Source organism: Aphidius gifuensis, linkage group LG3 (assembly GCF_014905175.1).
Source record: "Aphidius gifuensis isolate YNYX2018 linkage group LG3, ASM1490517v1, whole genome shotgun sequence".
Lineage (NCBI taxonomy): Eukaryota > Metazoa > Arthropoda > Insecta > Hymenoptera > Braconidae > Aphidius > Aphidius gifuensis.
The window spans coordinates 13,800,560-13,809,723 of NC_057790.1; the positions used below are offsets into that span (position 1 = coordinate 13,800,560).

Consider the following 9,164-nt stretch of genomic DNA (forward strand, 5'->3'; position numbering starts at 1 on the left):
ATATATCATTGTGTTAAATTATCTACATCAGCTTCAAGACCTGGTGAATTTGGGTGTGGCTGTAAAATCAAACTGCCTTATCTGGCTAGTTCTCATTGTAACCACTACCACCACTACCAGCGCTTGGTAATTCTGGCCTACATTTTCGACTACTGTCCAATCCACTATACTGAACGTCGCTACTGCTCAGTGTCAGTCATCTGTGTCAATCAGCATTAATATACATATATACAATGTCAACAGTAATGTAGTATTTAATTCTAACAACCTTACGTTAATTAATCTACATTAATCAATATTAAATTCAAATATTAACACAATGTCTCAAGATCTGAGAAAAATATTATCTGGGTCAACTACATCTTTGAGTGATAAGCATTCTCTTGGACGTCCTCGTAAAATACACCAACTGGTAATTCAGTCATTAGTATTCCAATGGCTAATGATGTTATACTCGATCATATCAAAGGGTTGCTCGACCAACAAACAGCATCAATTGATGCTAAATTAAATAATATTGTTGAGACATTACAATATTTCTTAGTCACTGTAAACAAGAAATTTGTATCAACTGATGCTGAATTATATCAAGTCAATAATAATATACAAACACTGAATACAACGATTGGTAAAAATACAACACCATTACACAAAACACAACAAATATTGCTGATAATAAATCACATACCTATTAAATGAGTGATTAAATAAGTAACAGTAAACAACTATTGGAACGTATGCCAAATGTCATTATTTTTGGTATATCTGAAGATGCTGACAATAATTTAAACAATAAACAACGTGTTATAATTGACCGAGGTAAAGTAGATCAGCTGATTCAATTCGTTTTTTATTCTCAACCGAGTATTGGTACTTTCAAAGTGCTTTAACAAAGCTCTATCAAAACTCTCACAAAGCCCAGAATGACGAAGGTGAAATTCAACAGCATATTATATGAAGATGTGTTTGTGCAGAGGTTTATAGAGCTGAAGAAAAAAAAAAACACTGACAAGTTGGATGAACATTGTGGTCATTGTCATGCAAGGTATGAATGATGTGTGCAACAGGTTAACTATTAATTAAAATGTTTATTTATTATTAGATTATATATATTCACTTTATATGTCTGTTATCTTGGATAATAACTGCACCCATAGCATCTTTGGAACTGTCAACTAAGAGAGTGATTTCTTTGGTTTCATCGAAGAATGTTAATATAGGAGCCCTTGAGAGTAAAGTTTTGACTAGCTCTAATTCGCGATCATGCGATCATGCGATCATCCAAAGCCACATTGCATTTTTCTTAAGTAATTTTCTTAAATTTGAAATTTGGTGTGATAAATTTGGTATAAACATCCCTACGTAAGTTAACATTCCGAGCAAGCGACTGAGTTCTTTTTGATTCTTAGGACTAGGCATTTCTTTTATTACTTTGATTTTGTCTTCATCAACTTGTATTCCCTTTTCTGATATTTTATGCCCTACGTATTTTACTTCTTGTTGAAAAAATTTGCATTTGTCTTTATTAAATTTTACTCCATAATCTCTTGCTCGTTGGAAGAGTTCCTTAAGGGTCTGCCTGTGTTCTTCTAATGTTTTTGAGTAAACTATAATATCATCAATGTAAATTTTAATCCCAGGCAGACCCTCAAAGATCTCTGAAAATACACGATGAAAAATTTCAGGAGCTACCGAAATGCCAAATGGTAATCTCAAAAACATGAATCTACCAAATGGCGTTGCAAATGTTGTTAATTTTGAAGCTTTCTCAGTTAACATTATTTATACTTTTATAAATAATACTTTTGAACCTTGCATGTCTTTAATTAATTCGGTAAACGTCGGCAGCTGATGGTGTTCACGTAAGATCGAATTGTTGAGGTGTTGAGGGTCCAGGCACACCCTAATCCCTTTGTTTGGCTTCTTAACAATAACGATTGGATTTATAAATTCTGTTGGTTCCGTTACTTTTTTTATAATACCCATCTTTTCCATACTCTCAAGTTCATCTTTTAACGAGTTGATAAGCATGAACGGTACCTTTCTGCATGGTGTTATACAAAATGTATAGTCTGATTTTAGCTTTATATCAATTGGTTGAGATTTAATTTTTCCAATACCTTTGAATAAATCTTCGTTTTTAATTATTTCATTTCTATCCCCTGAGCATTCTACCGAATCTACTACTCTTAACATATAAAGTTTGATTAAATCTGGTAATCCCAGTACCACATGACTGTTTATTCCTGTTTTCACCACTACTAGCACGATATCGTACATGCTACTTTTGTATTCTACCTCAATTTTACATGTGCCTCGAACCTCAACGTTTCCTCCTTCAAAATTTGTTACTGTATACTGAAAAGGCTTTAAGCGGGGTTTCTTTTTCCATGAATTATAAACATGCTCTGGAACAGCGTTTACCTGTGCCCCTGTATCAATTTTGAATTTAATGCTTTGACCTATACTTGAATTTAACGTGATCCACCAGCTCCGATTGAACTCATTTACACTTTCAAGTGTGCTTAATGGAAAACTTATGTCATTAATTTCATTATTACTATTATTCGGCTCTTCCCAAGTATTACCTTCAATATTTTCTTGTAATTCATTTACTGTTCTGCTTCTACATACCCTTGCAAAATGTCCCTTTTTCCTGCATATTGTACACTGCTTGTCTCTAGCTGGGCAGTTTACTACTGGGTGTCGTTCATATCCACAATTCCAGCAGCTTTCTTGTTGTCCCCGATAATTTCTTTGGTGTTGTGACATACCTTGTTGCCTCTGCTGTGGTCTGTTACTTTGTCCACTTCCTCTTTGTCCACTGGGACCTTGTTGTTTCTGCATGTAGCGGTTGTTTTGGCCGTGCCATCCTCGACCTCTGTTACTGTTATGCCCTGTATATACTGCATCTACTGATGCACCTTGATCGTACATATCTTTCAAGTGTTTTTCAGTTAATTCAGCTGCCTTGCAAATTGTTACAGCTTTTTCCAATGTCATGTCGTCTTCACGAAGCAGCTTGTCTTTTATACGCTTGTCTTCAACACCACAAACTAACCTGTCTTTAATTAGGCTGTCTTTTAATGTTCCAAAATCACAAGATGCTGCAATTTTTTTCAGATCTTTCAAAAATTAATCAAAACTTTCGTTTGTTGCTTGTACCCTTATGTTAAATTTATGTCTTTCTACACTTGGATTAGTTTTTGGTTTAAAGTATGCTTCAAATTTGTCCAATACTGTTTTCAATACTTTCTTTTTCTCATCAGATACTTCTAGTGTTTCAAAAATATCCATTGCCTCTTCACCAATGCAGTGTAGCAAAACTGCTACTTGAATTTTTTCATCTTTTGTAGAACCTCCTGAAGCCAGTAAGTATAATTCAAATGCTTGTTTAAATTTTTTCCAGTTTAGAGCCAAGTCTCCATCCATGCTCATTGGTTTGGGTTGTTTTAAATTGTCCATGTTGCTCTGTTTGATTAACCTCACTTTTACTGATTGCTTTTCAACCTGTCTTGTTATCCAATGATTTCTTGATTAATTGTTTTTATTTTTTTTTTTTTTTTTTTTACTTTTTTCCCGGCTGCGCCATGTCATGCAAGGTATGAATGATGTGTGCAACAGGTTAACTATTAATTAAAATGTTTATTTATTATTAGATTATATATATTCACTTTATATGTTTTACATGTTTTTTGTATATCTATGACTACTGTCATGCATCATCCATGCATCACATATTGCAGGTTTTCAACTTACTTCTAGTCACATGGCACAACTCCCTAGTAGTTACTAAGTTCTAAGGTGCTGACCTCTCAGTACCCAGACAGTCATTACCCAGGATTTTACACCTGCTTAACTTGCCCAGAGACGTCAGCTGACAACACAGTTGACACAAGAACAGAATACCAACGCAAGGGTCAGTTTTATCAATGGAGCATTCAAGATTGTGAATGGCACTCACCAAACAACGTGATATAATTAAATAATTTATTATTTGGTAACAATAAATTACCTATACTATCTAAATGGAATATTGTGTACTCTCTCTTACCTATCGTTTTCTTTCAGCTCGACTCATGTTTCTAATTCTACCACTGATTCTTTGGCACATACTGATCTATCATTTACTATCCTTTACCAAAATACGAGGAGCATCAAAAATAAATTCAAGGATACGTATGTAAATTCACTTGTATTTGAATATGACATTATCTTTATTACTGAATCATGGCTAGATCCCAATATCTCATCATATCATTACTTTGATAGTTGAAATTTTGTTGTTTTTAGAGCTGACAGAAATATCAATTATAAATCTAAAGAGAGTGGAGTACTTTGTGCGTTAAGACTGAATAAATTCAAGAATAAACACATGATTCATTTACCAGATGCTATCAACGATATTATTGAGATTAATATACCTGGTATATACTTGGATTATCATGGTATATCCTATCGAATAATTGTAATCAATATTCCCCCTGATATTGTAATAGTAAGGATAATATATTCAATAAGTTTATCAAGCTCATCCAAGAATATTTAATTAAATATAATAGCAAATTAATTACTGTTGATTATTTCAATCTACCAGATTATAACTCAATGTCACACTCTTCAAACATCAAGGTATACTTTTCTATATCAATGTTTATAAATGCACTCAATTTACAACAACTTAATTCTGTTCTAAACTCTTATAGGAAGCTTCTTGACCTCATTCTAGTATCGAGTACCACATGTCTCGGTTTTCAAGGATCGGCTTTGGTTAAACAGAATAAGTACCATCCTCCTCTTCTCTTGTATATTGTACACTCTGCTTCTGCGTACACTAGTTTTAAGCCCTTTCTCAATTCATTAGTAAAATATAATATTAAATATCTAGACTCATATAAAGTTAAGTTAGACTTAAGATCTATAAATTGGGATAGTCCTTTCAACCTCAATAGTAATATAGCTACTGTTGATGCCCTTTGTAATATCTTTTATGATACATTGATAGTAATTACTATCCTTCTATACATGATTAAAAAGCCTCAAAGTATCCATGTTGGTACTCAGTTAAGCTGATCGCCCATATGAAAAATAAAAACGAATACTTAAGAATAATAATCCAATTAGCAATAATCCAGAGTGTTTTGGAAATATATTAATAGTAAGAAAAATCATTTTAAGTCATTGAACTGTCTACTGATTGATAATAATATTAATTATAATCTTCAGGATATAACTGATGCATTGGCTACATACTGCTCGAGTGTGTTTAGTAAATGAAAGACTGATATAATATCTAGCCTTGGCTTACTCATGTCGAAGGAATTTTTAAATGATCAAGATATTATCATTACCTCTGAGGACGTTGCTCGTGTAATCCTGCTCGTTGAAAACAATAACACGAGTGGCTTTGACAACCTACCTGGTCCGTTCATAAGAGTTTGTCCGGATGCATTGATCCAACCTTCCAAAATCATCTTTAAAATAGCAATATCCTTACCCCTCTTGTTGGAAAAACTCAGTGGTTAAACCGTTATTCAAAGTAGGTAAAACGTTACTTGTATCTAATTATAGGCGAATAGCACTTCTTTCTATTTGTTCAAAACTTTTTGAAAAATTAATCTTCAAGGTTACAATGCCTTTTTTCTCTCCATTCTCATCTAGCTATCAACATGGCTTCACGCCTATGTGTAGCACCTATTTTAACCTTGTGGAGTTCAGTCAATACGTTACATCTTACTTGAAAAAGAACATACAGGTTGATGTGATATATACAGACATGACACAGGCCTTCGACAAGAAAAATGGTTGACTCTTGTTTCTTAATTAATTTGCCTCTTCTTCTGATAAAACTTATCTGGTCCTATCTTCTTAATCGTTGTTGTTATGTCTGTATAGATAGGACTCTATCATCGACGTACTCACCAACATCTGGGGTACCTCAGGACTCTAACTCGGGTCCATTGATATTCAACATCTATATTAATGACCTATCTGATAGACTGTCTTGTTACACACTCCTATATGCTGATGATGTGAAACTTTATCTGCTTATCAAATCACTAAATGATTGCCACTATCTACAACAAAATCTAAATATTTTTGTAAGCTGGTGTGAGTTCAATGTTCTTCAAGTTAATATAGCTTGTTCCGGGTCGAACCACAGATGTCAGTCCCAAACTGACCAGATTTCACTTCTTTTTATTTTCAAATAAAACTACAATAAAATTTAGTATTGTTTAATATTACACGGTTTTTATGGCTACTTCGTGAAACGACAAAATTTAAAATAACATGTGAGTAACAATTTTGTTTTATATTTTTTCTAATGTACTTTTTAGTAGCTTTTTAACAAACTTGAACATTCCCACACATGATCAACTAATGCATAGATTTTTTGAGTAAAAATCACGTAACAAATAAAACTATAAACTCAAGTTTCTCTTTGGTAATATTATAACATATTTTTTTAAACATTATTTGTCAAGAATTGGAGAAAATCTCACATCTGCAAAACAACTGCACTAACGTATTTTCGATACACAGAATGATCGTAAAATCGACAATAAAATCTATATTTTTTGTTTACACATGGTACTTTTATGCCACCCTTTGGACCACACAAGGCCCAATTTTATGTCTAAAAATCCCTCTACCTACACATAGTTTTTTACCGTCTCTTGAACTAATTTTTGATTAATTAAAACTAATTTTTTAACTAAGTATACACTCATTTTTTGGACTTGACAATTTTCAACAAACTGAAAAATCAGTTGCTCTTCAACACTCGTTCACGTGACATCTCTAACAAAAATAAACTGGATTTCTTTATACTTACAATATAAAATAGTAGTGTCTGTCCATGACAACACTTTTTAGAGTCAACTCAATAGACAATATACAATACAATTAATTATATTTTTAGTGAAATAATAAAGTGAATATATTAATAGAATTTAAGCCACAGTGTTTGAATTTATTTAAAGTGTTATTCCTATTATTCCAATTTACAACCTATCCTCCACATCCTCTGATAGTCCTGTATCAAACATAAGGCCTTACAACCCTTGTGAAATTATCGTGGTATATTTGGATACGTGGTGCGATACATAGCTAAATGTAATTCTATGTCATTTAGTAAATCCTGTCATCCTTTCATATTCAACAACAAAATACATAGGGTAAATTTAACACGTACTGAACAAAAAACTGATCTTGGCATTGTGTTTGATGACAAGTTCTTATTTAACTCTCAGGTTAAATAAGTAGTTAGATCAGCAATGTCGTCATAGGGCCTGGTTTTCCGTTAGTCTAGATCATTCAGGAATCCATCTACAATAAAAGCCCTGTGTAACGCGTTTGTGAACTCAAAGTTGAAATATTGAATAACAGCCTATGGACTGAAAAACAACTTCAATTCATAAATAAAGTGCAACGTAAATTTATCAAGTATTTACTATATTGCACATAGGCATTGGTTTTTGATAGAGGATGTGATGTTAATAATTTAATCCAGCTTGCGAAGATGATAAACATCTCTATACAACGTGTTGCACTAACAATTATCTTTTCTATCAAACTGTTGATAGGTGCTGTTGATTGTCCTGGTCATCTATCTGACGTCAGGATAAGACTATTATCATAATTCAAACTTGTCTAAGTTATCTATGTGTCTAGGTAAAAATAGTGTATTATTATTTTATATTAAATGAACCCCTTTAACATTGAAATTAAAAAAAAACACCACAATTATCATTTGCAAGTATTTTTTAAGTTTGATTTTCAAAACAGTATAATGTACCATTCTATTCCATCACTTTGTCATAATCCAAACTTGTCTAGGCCCTTTATGCCTCTAGCTGAAAATATCGTTTTATTATTTTCTATTGAATCAACTCTTTTAACATTGAATTCAGATAAAAAACATCACAAATTTTATTGACCAGTAATTTTTAAGTTTGATTTTCTAAACAATAACATGTATTATTTTGTTCCATCACTTTGTCATAATTTAAACTTGTCTAGGCACTCTGTGTGTCTAGTTAAAAATAGTGTACTATTATTTTATATTAAATTAACCCCTTTATCATTGGAATTTAAAAAACATTACAAATTTTATTTGCAATTATTTTTAAAGTTTGATTTTTCATACAGTGAATTATACCATGTGTTGTAATTGTTATACCCCAATAATATCTTATTAATTCGTGGATATAATCCAGGTTAAAAAGTTTATTACTCAAAATATAATGGACTCGAAACGAAAGTCTCGCGTCTTTATATATTACTGCTTGACTTACATATTATTGTCAACTCAGCGCATTCTTTCATTCATGGTCACAAAATATCATACACTCAGTGTTACACTTTTCAGTACTGATTTACTAATCCCATCGTTTTATTTATTTATTGAATGTATGTCACTTGAAACAGCTGACATTCAAATTCCATGCTACTCTATATCATAACACTCCTTCCCCCCTGAAAAAAAATTTTTATACCCAAAAATAAAAATTATGTTAGTTTAAAATTACTTCTAAAAAATAAATTCATCCATATTACTTAGTATCTATCACTTATATCTCGCTGAACAACACTATGAAGCCAACAGAATCAGCAATATCGTAACTAAAATCATTATTCTAAATACAGCCTACGTTGAATCTGACACGTCCTGTAATTTTCTATGTATAGTGTACAACATGGTTGACTGTTCTTCATGATTTTCTAGCTCTTTCATCTGAGTTTCTAATCTAATTTTTAAGTCTGTTAGATTCTTAATCTAATTTTTTTTTGAAATTTCTGAAAAAATTTTATTACATATTTTGTTGACTCACGAAACTTGGTCATATCCACTTTACCATCGGTCGGTAAAGTGGGAATCTTCATTACCGACCACGATAAAAGTTTCATGTGTCATCCGAAAATACAATAATATTTTTTTAATTTTTATTTTAATTTTTTCCTAGTTACAGCAACATCCAATTTAAAAATATATGTGTATATAGGCCATGGACATGGGACTTGAGACTTGAGCTGTGACCCAGGACATGGGACATGATAAATCGCATTTTAAAATGACAAAATTTTTCCAACTCTGTATTACCGACACATGGCAATTGGGAATTCAAACCATCAAATGACAAATTTTTTTACCATTGCTGCAT

The 9,164-nt window shown here is 32.1% G+C and overlaps 1 pseudogene; it reads right to left on the reverse strand.

Moving 5' to 3' along the window:
• Positions 1–1,782: 1,782 nt before the first annotated feature.
• On the reverse strand, positions 1,783–3,465 carry LOC122850924 (annotated as a pseudogene).
• Positions 3,466–9,164: the final 5,699 nt, after the last annotated feature.